Below are 14,879 nucleotides of genomic sequence, written 5' to 3'. Positions count from 1 at the left end.
TTCCTAGAATGCAAAAATATGTTGTATTTTGGATCACTAAATTGTCCAAATTTTGGGTTAATATAATTGTTATATTATGGGTGATAATATTTTATGAAATACTGGAATATTTCAGTGGGAAATTCTGTTATAAATGTTGCTGTACCATGTTGCTGTTTGCATTCAAACCAGTCTCGTAACAGTGTGTTTATAAATTATGAATCTTTAATCCTGAATTTAGGCCTAAATTACCTGGTATGTTGTTTTTTTAATATGTGTTGCTTGGATTAATCCAACTAGGCACTATGTGAAATTTTAATCACAATGAAACAGACAATATAAAAATATGACAGTTTGAGCTGATAAGTTTTTTAATATCCGTAATTGGTTAGAAACCATGGTACTTCTTTGTTAGTTTATCTATCAAGGCCCAGAGGACAAATGTCCATTTCCTATCTAGGTATTATATATAAAATTTCAATCATTGGAGAAGTCTATTTATAGGTATAGTGTTGGAGAGATATACCAGTAGCTGTACTGCTTAGGAAGAAAGGTGTGCACATTTTTAGAGGCTCATATGAGTTATTTGACATTTTTATTTGAGGGAAATTTTGTGAGTACTACGAGTGGTGTACTTACGACTACATGTTTAGAACATGTCTGTCTTGCCATTCGGTTTGTTGACTGTTGTCAAGCAATATGTGCAAGTCCAATGCACATGCGCTGTAATTTTGGGAATCAGAATTGTCTATTGTTTTTGGGGTTTTTTGGGGGGGTAGGCAACACACAATTTTTTTAAGGATTTTTTTTATTAAAAGTAGCATACTTTAAGTGAAGGAGGTAGAGTGGCTATGCGACTAACACTACTGCCCCAATCCACAAAAAATACTTGTCCTAGTATCACATAAATTAAAAAATTTGGTATAAATCTAAAGTCGCGATAATTAAACATCCAAGTAGATATAAAATAAACTTCAATTATACCTGAATCTTATTAATTTAAAATTGCAATGGATTTATAGCCATATCATTAGTTTCAATTGACTGGGATTATGCCACAATGTATAATTATAAGAATATATAATGTATGTGTAATTTTCAGCCATGAAATATCTCCATTCAGTCATATCACCCTTTTCACATCAATGAACACTGGTGACAGCCCAAAGCTATTAGTAACTGTACTGTCACATATCATGCTGATTGCAGCCATGTTCTTCTCACACTGAGATGTTAACTACAGGAATCCAGCAGTTATTAATTCAACTCGAACAATAATTTATATATACCATATTTTCTCTATTAGTTAAGCAACTAAGGTGTATACGTCTGTGGGTCAAAATCAGCCAAATTGTCATGCAGAAATGTAATTTATTCATCTGTATTTTATGTGTGTTGTGTATCCTCACACATAACTCATATCGATGCTGTTAATGGCTTAAGGTAGAGATGCAGTTTATTTGGCTTGCTTTTTAATTGAGTAATTAGACAATGAAGATGGTATTATATATCCAACATGTTATATATTTTCTGAAAGCTTATTATACAAACTTTGTAAAACTTGTCTTTATTATATATCCAGAATGCGTTTTTGATTTTGGGTCAAAAATATGCTTTTTTGGACAAAAGTGGTTTTAAAAAAATTACATCACTGGATACCTTGGTAGACTACTAATTCAAATGCGTCCACTCATCTCTCTAACGGCTTTCAAAGTCGCACAGCATGACCTCAAAGTTCACTCTTTTCTATTTTGTGCATAATTTATATATCCATGTTAATTGCGGACTTGTTATTTTTGTTCCACTTGCCGTAATAAACTGTCCGGACGCATTTTGAAGGGGGAACACCTTGTCAATAATGTGTGAAAATTTCGAGGCAAATGGCCAAAGCGTCCATCAGCTATTTTAATTTAAAATCCAAGAATTCACCAAAAATAGAAGACGAGAAAAAGGCTAATTTGCATATTTGCGCGTTAAACCGGGAATTACTGCTTTGTCATACTTTGTTATACTTTCTAGACTATTGAAATTGAAAGTTAACGTATAGACATAGACATTTTATGTAAAATCGTTGGACCAGAACCACTGCTCTTGAATATATAAATCAGAAACACGTCATTCATATCAGTGTTTTGATGGGGTCGGTAAAAACACGTGTCAATGCCCAGTAAATATGACGTCATCTCATGAATTATTAAACAGGGGGCGGTCCTAGGAAGGTGACCTTTTATCACGATCAAAACATCATGGCTTCTCTATCTTCGATGTATTTTCAATAAAAAATCTACGAGTATTTCAGAGCCTATGGTTTACCGTGAAGAGTACAAAGTGGGATATTAAATTATTTATCCTCGATGATTTTTATGTAGTATTGAGAACCAACTTCAGGAAGCGAACGCACAATAATGAATAATCGCGTAATCCCACAGGGAGCCCAGGAACTATAATCAACTATCAACTGTAGTACGCAGTCTCTATGAGCGGGGGGTGGGGGTATCGGCTGGTATCTAGTGTAAGAAATAGACAAGGGATGAAGGCTCCAGCCAGCTCACATTTCTTAAACTCGAAAAAACAGACGAAAAAAATAAAAAATAAAATCTAAAAAAAATACCAGGTTGAAGAATATTAGTTGCTCCTTCGAATTTCGCCAAAGCCTTGCCTACATTTTACCGATATCTGCAGAATAAATCAAGAAAACTACACAAATTGACTCCATTTAGGAATTCCTAACGGTTAGTCCGAACGCATGACACCGTTGGAGGCGTGGCCTGTTCAGCATTTGTCAACAACCAATCACAAGACTGGTTACGAACCAGTTGAGCAAGGCTAACCGAGTCGTGACCTCGAGTGTTTTTTTTATTTTTAACCAGAAAATAAACAGCAATTTTAACGGTGTTCCATTAAGAAATGATTGGTCAAATTTCCACAGAATGTTCTTTAGATAAAAATCTATATAAAAAACGAAAAAAAACTATTTTTGATTGAAATTCACAAATAAACTGCATCTCTACCTTAATGGAGCAGATACAATATGTGTATGGCTTGAGGAGATTAAAGAGCAGTCTTCATGAATACGTGAAATAGGTTACATTTGACCTCTTAACATGTTAAGTACACAGAAAAGTGTGTTTTTATTTATACTCCATAGTGTTAATCTAGTACATTTTTGTATATTTATTTTTTTTAGAAATTGAATACTAACAAAATTTATTGTCAGTGCATTATTCTATCCCTACTATACAAACAAACAAAAAGATAAATGGATGTACTGTAAACAAGTTTGATTTCCAAAGCAACAAATATTAGTGAGTCAGTAAAAATCATGGAATGTTGTCTCCACAAATGCTGAAAGTGTATAATTTCCAGCATCAAAAATTGAACTGTTTTACATTATATTGAAGTATACAGTCACACATAAAGAGTTGATTGTTCAAACTATTTAGTATCTGCAGCAATTGAATAGTTTAAGTGTAAGAAATATACGCCTGTTTACATTTATGAGTACTTGTATTTTTAGATTGGTCAAATAGATCAATAACCTTTTACTCCAACTTTCTGTCAGCCTTTTTTTCCCATGTATTTTGAATTCTATGTGGGAAATCAAATTAAAAATAATGCCTGACTTTGACTTTAGTCAGTTAGAGAGATGGTGCTTTATATACTGAATGAATATAGCTATCATGAAACAGATTTTGAAGTCTAATCCACTTGGTGTTTGTAGTAGGACTTGAAATTGACACTATGCAAAGACATTAAGTGGAAGTTGGATTTGCATTGTGGGTACTAGAAACTGACAGGCGTAACATCTGTTGATCTACCAACCAACCAACCAACCAACAAGCAAATAATGCATGCAGCTGACATGAATTAAATGTAATCACAAATAATCAGGGTAGTATTAAAAGATTAAAGATAAATATTATAATAGAGACCAGATTCCCATCCTCGGTAAGCAATGTGCTTGGTTACCATGCATTGAGTAGAAGCAAACTGTGCATGCTATGTTAGAATTAGAATTTAAATTACAATTGTGACAAGCGAACATCCTGGCAGGATATCACAAACAAGGGATGGGCCATTTAAATGGGGGGGGGGGGGCTTTGAGAAACTAGTTTTTAAAAAGAATACCAGTAGCCATATTTCTATTTTGTATCTGACCACTAAGAGAGAAGAGGGTCTTTTATTGGTGTGATATCTCAAAAAGCAGCTACTTGACACGTTTTTTAAGACAAATCAAATCTACCTTGTATATACATGTATATTGTATTTATGCCATGTCATCATATTTCTAGATTATATAAACAAACAAATGTGATTAACGTACTAGGAATTGAGACTATAGTAAAATAGCAAATAATGTCGCTATAATCCACTGACTATTGCTATGTTCTAGTTATAGGTTTTTGGCACCTGTCAACATTTTTAATTAAGTTTGCAGAGGGATTACAGCAGTTGCATTCACTTTAGTCACTTGTAACTGACTCGTACATTCGTAGATCTGTTATTTGGGCCAAACATGGCAGGCAATGCGCATATGTTGATAATAATAATTGCTATATTCAAATCTACTCATTTGCTGTTATGGTATTTATTATGTGTTATCATGCACAAAAAACAGTTATTTTTCACGATGATGTAGCATTGCAAGAGGAAATAGATATGTGTCAGTGAAAATATTCTGCATTCATTACATCAGACCATCACGTGCCGAGTTTTGATCTTGATCGGCTATGTATTGGGGCCGAACACGAGTATTTTTTTGACACATGTCGACTCGGCCCCAACTGTTCGCACACACTTGTTTTCGCGCATGCCGACTCTGTCCTGAGTGCCAATATCTGTAACACCACTTATAAGACACCCATTTTATAGTGCATGTACTGCTGTAATTCACTGTGACTGTAAGACACCCATTTTATAGTACATGCACTGCTATAATCCACTGAGTATAGGACACATTTTATTGTGCATGTACTGCTATATTCATTGGTAAATCAATTCTTGATTTTTACCAAGAGTAAATTACAATTCATGACATGTACTTGCTGTCCAACACATCAAAGTAAATCACGGACAATAGTTGACACAATTACAGTGTTCTGATTCATTCATGCACATACGCACCCTTTCCCTCCTGACCACTTCACTTTAACAACACTTCATTATTTTCTCAAGCAATTGAAAATAATTCATCACTGCATGAAAAGCAACTGCTAATAGCTCAATTCTCAATCTATTTAAAAACTTGCAGCAGTGACTTCTTTTGACCCAGATTATATAATTAACATATTTGTAACACCCATTTTCACTTCAGGACATGCCGTCAGTCATTTAGCATACAATACTTTGTGGCTATGCATTCTCCCATTTATAAACCCTCTGCATTTATTTCAAAGAAAAGCAAACAATCTATTAAATCTTTTTTAAATTCTTTTAATATTGTACATATGCATTTAATCTCCGATTATAGACTGAAAATACTACTGAATTTGTTGTTACATATTTTATATTTATCAAATGCATACATTTGACAGTCTTGTATGTTAATAGAAATATTTTAAAGATAAAGGTCCTCTGTGTGACACGGCAACAGACATTCAGCCAAAGAAGGCTAGCCATGTTCACTTGTGCATCTCTCTGGTTACACACCCTATTAACACAAAGTATGTCAACCTTTGAACAGTTCAAGGGTCACAACCAGAGCTAACACCAAAGTGTTGGAAAGAGTTTGTATAGTGGTTTGTAATCACATTCATTTTAATTGAAATAAATTAAAATAAATTACATTAATGTACCACAATTAATTTATTTGTATACAAATTAAGGCCCAATTTTAAATCGTTTTACATGATAAAGAATTAAAGGGTCATATGAGCTGAATTTTTTTTGTCACTTTTTCATATTTTTTTTAATGATAACAAAATGTACATGTTACTCAGATATTAATTTCTATATCTACATGTATGGGGTGTCTAATAAGACATTACATACCAGTGTTTACTTGTGTTAATTTCATCAGTGTATATGGATTTTGACAACAAATGTCTATAATTATAGATCTTGGAATTATTGCAGATTACCGGGTAGGTGAACACAAGACACATGGTCAATTTAAAACCTTATGTATAAGTGTTGCAGCAAATTAGTAAACTAAATGGATAAAGCAGTAATTCATTCTGACTGGATGTTCTTGGTAGCCATGGCAACCAGTCAATGCTTCATCTCCAACCTCCAGTATTCAACTAACCATATTATCTGATCAAGAAAGATATGTTGACATATTTATTGAGAATAATTGTAAATGCCAGGATACCATAATCCCTGTTAAACCATGCACGTGATCATTCCAATGATTGCCACAATATTACTATGATAACATATACATTGTATTGAAAGCTGGTGTAATAAATAAACCAAAGTTTGGTACTTACCTTAGATTTATAAAGAAAAATACATTTATTTGAATCTCTCTGGGTCAGAAAGGTCACTCCTGGCACTGTTTAGGTTTGGTGTACTACCTTTGTGAATTGCAACAAGTCGTTTCCAAATATGAAGTGTTTAATTTTCAAATATGTATATTCTGTGATAGTCAAATTAATGAGGATGAGTGTCCTTTTTTGTTCCATTGTACTTTTTATGATGTACTGTCATTAAGCTCGGTTCTGGCTTTCATAATTTCAACAATATATTCAGAAATTTAATCATATTCAATACCTTTGGGCTACATCTAAATTCATTGTTGGTGCATTTTATACAAGATGCAACAAAATGAAAGTATCGGTATAGTTATTATTATGGATGTATTGTGTTTCTTGATAATTAAATGTATTTTTATGTAATTTGCATTATTCTTTTCATTAGTACTCTACGCTTAAATACTTAATGTATAGTGACTTGTAACCAATTGGGCCAGGTGATAATAGTCATGTTACACCAAGTATGGGCAACATTTAAAGGGGAATCATCCAAGCCCGGGAATTGCACCAAAGAATCGTGGGACACTATTGTTTATGTTATTTACAAAGTTAATCTATCTTTTGTTATCCATTGTAATTTAAAAAACAGAACGTAAATTTGTTGCGAGATTAGGCTTAACTGGAAGTGCCCCTTTAAGCATATCTCATATGTTTGCATATCGACTAGATCTAATTGCGTTCACATGGAGTGGACAAATCTTCAGTCATTTTAACTATGATTACTCATGTATAGTTATGAATATAATATTAAATCTTTCCAGTAAAAATTGTATACAATGATGTTACAGGTGCTTAGCCCAAGCTAAGCGTTCACACACACGTTGTTTACAATAGCCTGTGCTGAGTGCCTGAACCGGGTCAGACTTAGCTAGTTTTTAGCCAATGCTGAGAGTTCATGCATGTTTTCTTAGCACAGGCCAACGTTTTAGAACGTTTACCCTGTGCTAAGGAGCACATTCATTTATCTTACCCATACCACTCAATGTTCTGGCCCTGTGTTTACAGAGATTTGTAATCAGCCACAGCTTTTGTTACAAGCTGATTTAGTAATTGCCATTTTCAGTTTGTGCACATGTAGATTGCTAATTTTCATTGTTAGGTATTTCTGAACTCAGAGCTTGGCCAGTTGTCAAGGTTAGGAATTTTAGGGTGAAAGAGAGTTCTTTCTCAACTATTGAAAAAGTTGACCATGACTATCGTAATGGTATAAGTCATTACCTATAATCCCTGCTCTATGAGGGATTTGGTTGGGATGGCTATACAGATGAAAACGTTAGAAGAATAAATTCATTGTCATGTAATATGCACGTCAATGTACTGAATAGAGTCTTTTATGTTTATGCAAACCCTACCACTGACAACAATATGGGGAAAGGAGTATGTGTATTCATTTCACATTTGGCCGGATTGACATAATATAAATATCATAGCCATGATTTTTCAACAGCCACATCTATTATCAGCATCTTGACATGTGACATATACAAGAAGCTGACCATAAGTGTGATTGTCACTAGAAACAACGCGGTTATGAAGTGTAGCAATATACCTATTGCATAGTCACTTGTTTATTTTTTGGTGTTTTTTAATAAAATAAAATATGTGAGTATGAATGGTGAAAGTCAGGTTACTACCATGGCATTGTTTACTTTGCATGATATTTTATTTAAATAACACCAACAAATAAACAAGACTGAGTCTATGTGCATGTCTATATACATGTATACAGACAGTTTTGCCTGCCATTCTATAATCAATGTATACATTAATAAAATGTACACAAATGAAGTAAAATGAACAGTGTCTGACACATAGGTGTAAGTTGCTTACATTTGTAGATACACATAAAAGACATTATACAACAGTATGGCTGACTGCGTTTATAATGGTATAACCTTGAAATATCAATGTAGCATAGCAGGTTGCGTTTCCATGATGGATAATAAGGCAATCACAAGGCTACACTCCAATAATTTGTGAGAATAGTCCTGTAAGCACCAAGTTATGTATTTTTGATATATTTTACAACTTGCATGAAGAACCTCATTACAAATTCTTTTCTACTGAACAAATGGCCTCCATTTCTTTGCTTCCGCAGGAAGCCGACAAAAGTAGTTACCAAGCTTCCTGACTCTCGAGTCAAGATGGATAGGTGGCAATTGCGACAAGGCTGTTATGTTTTAAGACCTAACAACGATTTACAGCATAAAAAAAACTCAGTAGCAAAGAGACTGTTAAACTAAACTTTTAGTAGTTCTTTTCAATATGAAAAAGTACACAATACCTTTCTTGTTAATAACACAGGGGTATAATGTGTTTATGAGCTTTCTCACTTGACAATGTGAGATAAGGTTAGATACATGTATGGTGCAACATCAAATTTTATGTTTATTTGATGTGACACCAGCTCATGCTGTGCAATGCTCTGAATAGCAAAATATTATCCTGTGGATACGTAATGTGTACCCTATTTCACTTTCTGAGGTCTGCCAGCTGATCTTGAAACCTTGGAGAAAGTACATAGATTACAGGCAAAGTTGCATACAGCCAACAAAATACGGTAGTGCATAGTTGAAAAAAAAAAAATTGAACAATACAATTAACATTGCCTCAAACTTTGGCAGAACAGAAAGCATGTATACCCTGTAGTTTTGTATGAAGCACTGTAAACACTATATCTGCAAACAATACTGAAAACCAGATACAAGGATTTTATTTTTAAATCTCATAATCTAATATAGTGAGAACTGTAGACTTTGTTTACAGTCACTTTGCTGCCATGGAAACGAAGCGATTTGAGTGCTTCATGCATGTACTTTGCAGCAATAGTCACAGCAAGCATTGTCTGTCTGTGTACTATGTACAGGTGGAAATCTTATAGGATCCCTTATAATAGCAACACTCAACAGAGGTACAGATGTGTATACAAAACAGTCGTCCTACATAACTGTATTGAAACTGTGCCAACAATGAACAAGCGACAGGTTGTAGGTATATAACAAAATGCACTTGGTTTTCCAGTGTTTCTTGTGTTGTTGCTGGTTATTTAATTCAACTCCCTGGTTAATTTGGCATTGCCAAAAAATTGAATGTGATGTTGTGCACAATAGCGATTAACCTGACTCCAGACGCTTATCAATAGGCTTTTATCCAAACTCCATGCATTCATAGTAAAGTATGCAATGGTCAATGATGTATTTTCATGCTATTGAACTGTATAGAGGCCATCTCCAGATAATAATTAAATAAATACCTCAACAGAAAATCAAATACAATGAACTTCACCCAAAACACTTGACTTGGAGGTGACAGTGAAATGAGTTTAATTGAAATGAGACTGAGCATCTATCTGCTAACTCTTTGCCTGTTTCAAATCAAGTACATTTAGATTGGTCACTTTCACCACTAATGGCTAAGACGATATACAAACTCTGAATTGTTCTTTCATCATTTTAAAAAATTGTCTTTAAGCCCTCACCCCACCCCAATTAGGAACTCTTTCCAAACATATAACCTTCAAAAAGATAAATTAAAAACTGGTTTTATAGTAGGATGAATTTCAATTTGGTACTTAAATCAGACAAATGTTGGCCTGGATTAATTCCAATAATTCCAAAACACACAAAACATTATCTTACATTCTCTCCATTTGCCAGGTGAAAGAATTGATAATTTGTTAAGAACAATGTAAAGACATGGCTAAAACTATTTTACCCTTAGTGAAAGCAATTTGATAAACAGTACATGCATCCTTTTACACCCTGGATACAACAAACTACCTTAGGGTCAAAATTGCTGTTTCAGCAGAGTGAGCATTCCAGCAAAAATCAACCAATTTAATAGATACTTGTACATATAAACATGTACCAAATATCAATTCAATCAAACTAGCAATAATCAAGTAGAAGTCAAATTGCATTTTTGACCAAAATATGACAAAAATATTTGCTAAAAATAACTAAAGAATTAAAAATATCGGTAATAGAGGTTCACCCAAGGTACACACATACCAAGTATCAAAAGAATTGGAGCAGTAGTTTTCAAAATCACTAAATGTTCAAATCTAATAGAGGTCCATCAGGGTACATATATATAAAAACAATTGAAAATAGTTTTTTGACCAAAAATTAAAAATCTGGTAGGGGTGTAAAGTTTATCTGTTAGTTTCTTTGTTTAAAAAACAAAAAAACAATCTCAAAAAACAGTTAAACACAAATTGACAGACAAAACAAAATTATATATCTTTAAATTTTCAAGTGGGAAAACAGTCATTTTGCACAGCTGCTCTGCTTTAACAATATGCAATGTACCCAACCCACTCCCAAGTTGTCAATGGTCAAACTTGTACAATAATAAACTGCCTGTGACAATTTGTTTAAAAGGGTGAATTTAAAAAAAAGTTGTATACATGAAGGTTTGGCTGAACTTTGGAGGTTTGGCTGTAAATCAAAATGAAAATAAACATGTTCTTTAGAAGGAGAGACTGAAGCAGTTTCCAAATTGGTATCTTTACAATTGATTGTATGCAGGACTGAGTTTTAATACAGGTAAAGTAATCCTCCCCATACAAAGTCTCTGTTTAGTGTTATTTTCCAAATCTATTATGAAATAGTCACAGCTGATTTGTATTCAAATCTCGGCTCATTAGTCATGCAATATCAACAGCTTGGTTTTCAGTATTGGCTGGCCATCACTGAGGTGTACATGTATTCCAAGGCTTTATGGACCATGCATTGCCGCCAACAATCAACATATTACAAGGTTTTTAGGGTCACTAGCACTGTACTAGTGTATTGTTATCTATATTTTGTTGGACTCCGAATACAAATTAACACCCATATGCCGTAAACTTAAGTTACTTATAACAGATGTTATTTGACCATACACACACTAACATTTATGGATAGGCATTCAAATATGGTATTATATAGCAAATGTAAATGTAGTCTGAAAAATAACTATTTCTCTAGATTTTTAGAATAATGTTTGGTGAAAAGAAGAAACCAGTTATCCACTTTAGATACAAAATCAAATTATATTTCAACAAATTATACAAGACCATACAACTTCAAACGTTTCAATCAGAGAAACATGTTATTGTGAGCTGAGAAATAAAAAAAAAACATTTTCTCTTTTACTTTATTCTCTTCATTGAAGAGTAAATTGGCATAAAATAAAGAAACTCTATTATTAATAAATAGTTCCTAATGTTCAGCACATTAAGTTTCTGAAGAGGTGTACTGATTTACTAGTAGTCTATAATATTACCCAAACTTACTAGCTAGCCATTACATCGCCAACTTCAATTCACACAAAACGCTACTTTTTCATATTCTCTAGCAACTTAGCTCACAATGTTGCTGTTCAGAACAATATGGCGATGACAGTAAAAATTATTTGGTCCAGTGATATACAATTTATAACGTCGCCAAGGGGGGGGGGGGGTCACCATATTTTATTTTAAGAAACTAACTTTTTGCTCATACGGTTTCATGTCAAATTTTTGGACCAAAAAAATAACATGTTAATGTATATAAAATTATGTTTCAGAAACAAGATTTTGGTTTACATCAGAAAATAGAGAAAAAAATAGTAAAATGATCATAATTCCAGATTAATTCAGTCAATTATTAATTGAAATTCTGTCCCTTAGAAACCTATTTAAATCATAGCATGCAGAAATGGTATAGATTAGGGTGAAAGCACAATGACAATATCGAGAGTTTGTTTCATTCAAGATTAATCAATACAAATTTCTTTCATGCCGCTATGCTACACCATGTGAAGTATACAGTATAGAGAAATAAAAAAACATGAAATATTCATGAATATAATAAATTATGATTTATAAATTATATAATTTAAATAGATGTATATGTACGGTACACTACAAAAATTCAAAAGTAACGCTCACCAATTTCCCATGATTTAGTTAATATATAACTAAAGTGAGAACTGAATTATCCTCACATTTTTCTTTTCACAACTACCGGGAACATACGGAAAATTTAGAACGCTTTCATGAGATTGTATTGATCAATTACCATGTGGTTTAACCTCTATACTGAGTTGAATATATCCGAGTTTGCAATGAAAGGCTAGTCTGGAAACCAATCAATATTAAAAAATTATTTCACATTATTACGAATAAGATACAAGACTTATGTGCCGAGTCTGATGCAAAGTTTTATGTATTGTTTGCTTCACAAACCTATGAATTTTAAAGTTGGTAAATATCCATCCAACATCAAACCCAGTATGTTTTACTGTACTTATAAATGTAAAAGTAGAGAGTGAAAAAACATCATTGGCAAGATAAGCGTGTCAACTTGAACAGAATAATTCTAGCAGCTTCTATCAATTGAAAAATATTAAAATTTTTGCCTGGATATTAGAGATGTGGTCATTTTCCGATTATCAGATCATCATTATTAAAATTGTATTAAAACAGTTTGTCCGATAAAAACAAAACAAAATTTTCTCACATGTTACATGACAGAATTTTAGAAAATTGTCATTATATGACATACCTGTATTAAAAAACTATAATATTTACTTAATGAAATTCTTCAGCCCCCAACCCCAAATTATTTCTACCGACTGCAATGAAAACAATAGTTACCGGTACATTAGCATAGAAGATGTCATCATCTGTGTATGATATTTTCTATCTGTGTACTGTCTATCTGTACTGGTATAAAATGATATAGATTGTCATAGTAGTCTTTGTGTTACTAACGGTAAAGTCATCTTTCTCCCATCAACGCCAGGTAAAAGCTCAGCAGCAATAGGTGCAGTTGCTTTATTAAGATCATTATCAGTGCTTTGAAATAATGCATGCTCTCCTAGTGATCTTGGAGTCAAGCCTTCAGAGTTGTATGGAGAAGCAATACTAGCTACTTTCCTTGGTCGAACATTAACTTTCTTTTTACTATCTTTTGATTGCTGAGCATATGGACTTGATTTTATAACTGGTGGTACTTTGAGCGATTTTCCATTAATTCCCTTTGTCATAAAGTTCTTGTTTGGCGAATCAGACTGTGATCGTTCACTTGTGAAAGATGACACAGAAGATGAATGAGTTAAGAGAGGTGCACTGGTTATTTGCGCCCTTCCTTCTAACTCATGCTCTTGTGCCATTTTTGCTGCAATAACATGATCATCCAATGCTCTCCGTTGGGATGGCGTAAGTTTTCTCAGTGGACGCAGATCTGTTTGTTCAACAGGAAGGATAGTAAATGCGGGAAACTTCTCGTAACTCCGAGAAGTCAATCTTTCAGCTGCATGAGAATGAAAACTAGATTTCTTTTTCAGACTAACAGTGTATTGATCTTGTTCAGCTAAAGTCTCATCTAATTTTTTATTGATCCTATCCAACAGATTCATTTCTTTTTCAGACTTTCCACCTTTATGCTTGTTACAAAGTTGATGGATAGACTCTGTTCGTGTGTTTTCCACAATTAATTCCAAACCATTTTTAGGTGGTTCCATTCCTTTCTTGTTACCTTGCATTTTTGTTTCACCTTTGTAATCAGGTTTTTGTTGTGCTCCAGCTTGCTGATTGAGTTTATCATCACTGTCACTTGTTGCAGTAGCATCCAGTTTTATTCTGTAAGGTCCAGTAAACTGGTCTCCGCCATCAGCACCGTTTGTATCTGTGTGAAGCTGCTCAGTCAAATTTTCTAAAAATTCATGTACAAATTTATCGTTGAGTTGTTTTTTCATGCCGGTGTCATCATACTGTTCTTTGGTGCGAAGAGCAATCTCCAAATGTTCCTTAACTCTGTTGATGTGATCTTGCAGTCCTACATCGGCAGGTTTTTTAGGAACGGATATTTCACTAATTTGTTTTAAAGATTTGGGTTGTATTTTGGTTTTCGTTGTGTACCTGTAATGTGTATCTGGTCGGTTCTTAAACGGAGTGTCCTCATAAGGCGACCGATGATGGTCATCGTCTTTTCGTTTTTTCGAAGGCGGGTCACGTGTATGAATGAATTTTGGATTGGGGACTGTAGGTTTCCAGCCAACAGCCGCCTCCGCCCAGTCATCGCAGCTCACAGTTTCAAAAAATGACTCCGTTCTATCACTGCAGTCCAACAGAGCCTCAATACACGAACGCTCGTCTCGTTCGTCGGGAGTCTTTCCTTCGGTTCTACCGTTTTTATCTTTAGCACTGATTTTGAACGCCATCTTCGTCTCGGGTCTCTCCGAATCTTCAGCTCACGATCGCACACATATTACATTTTGAAATTTTTACGAAAACACATTATTTTGTCCAAATAACAGTGTCGATATCGACGTCAAAAATAAGTTCCACTAACTCACCAACGCCCTGTTTCCATTCTTATCGTAACACCGTTGGTTGAGGTCACAGTCGGCGCACACTACATCGCGCACACAAAACAAGAATCCGGCGTTCCGGGC

The sequence above is a fragment of the Saccoglossus kowalevskii genome, chromosome 6 (assembly GCF_978046115.1).
Source record: "Saccoglossus kowalevskii chromosome 6, keSacKowa6.1, whole genome shotgun sequence".
Lineage (NCBI taxonomy): Eukaryota > Metazoa > Hemichordata > Enteropneusta > Harrimaniidae > Saccoglossus > Saccoglossus kowalevskii.
Note: the sequence above shows the minus strand (reverse complement) of the source record.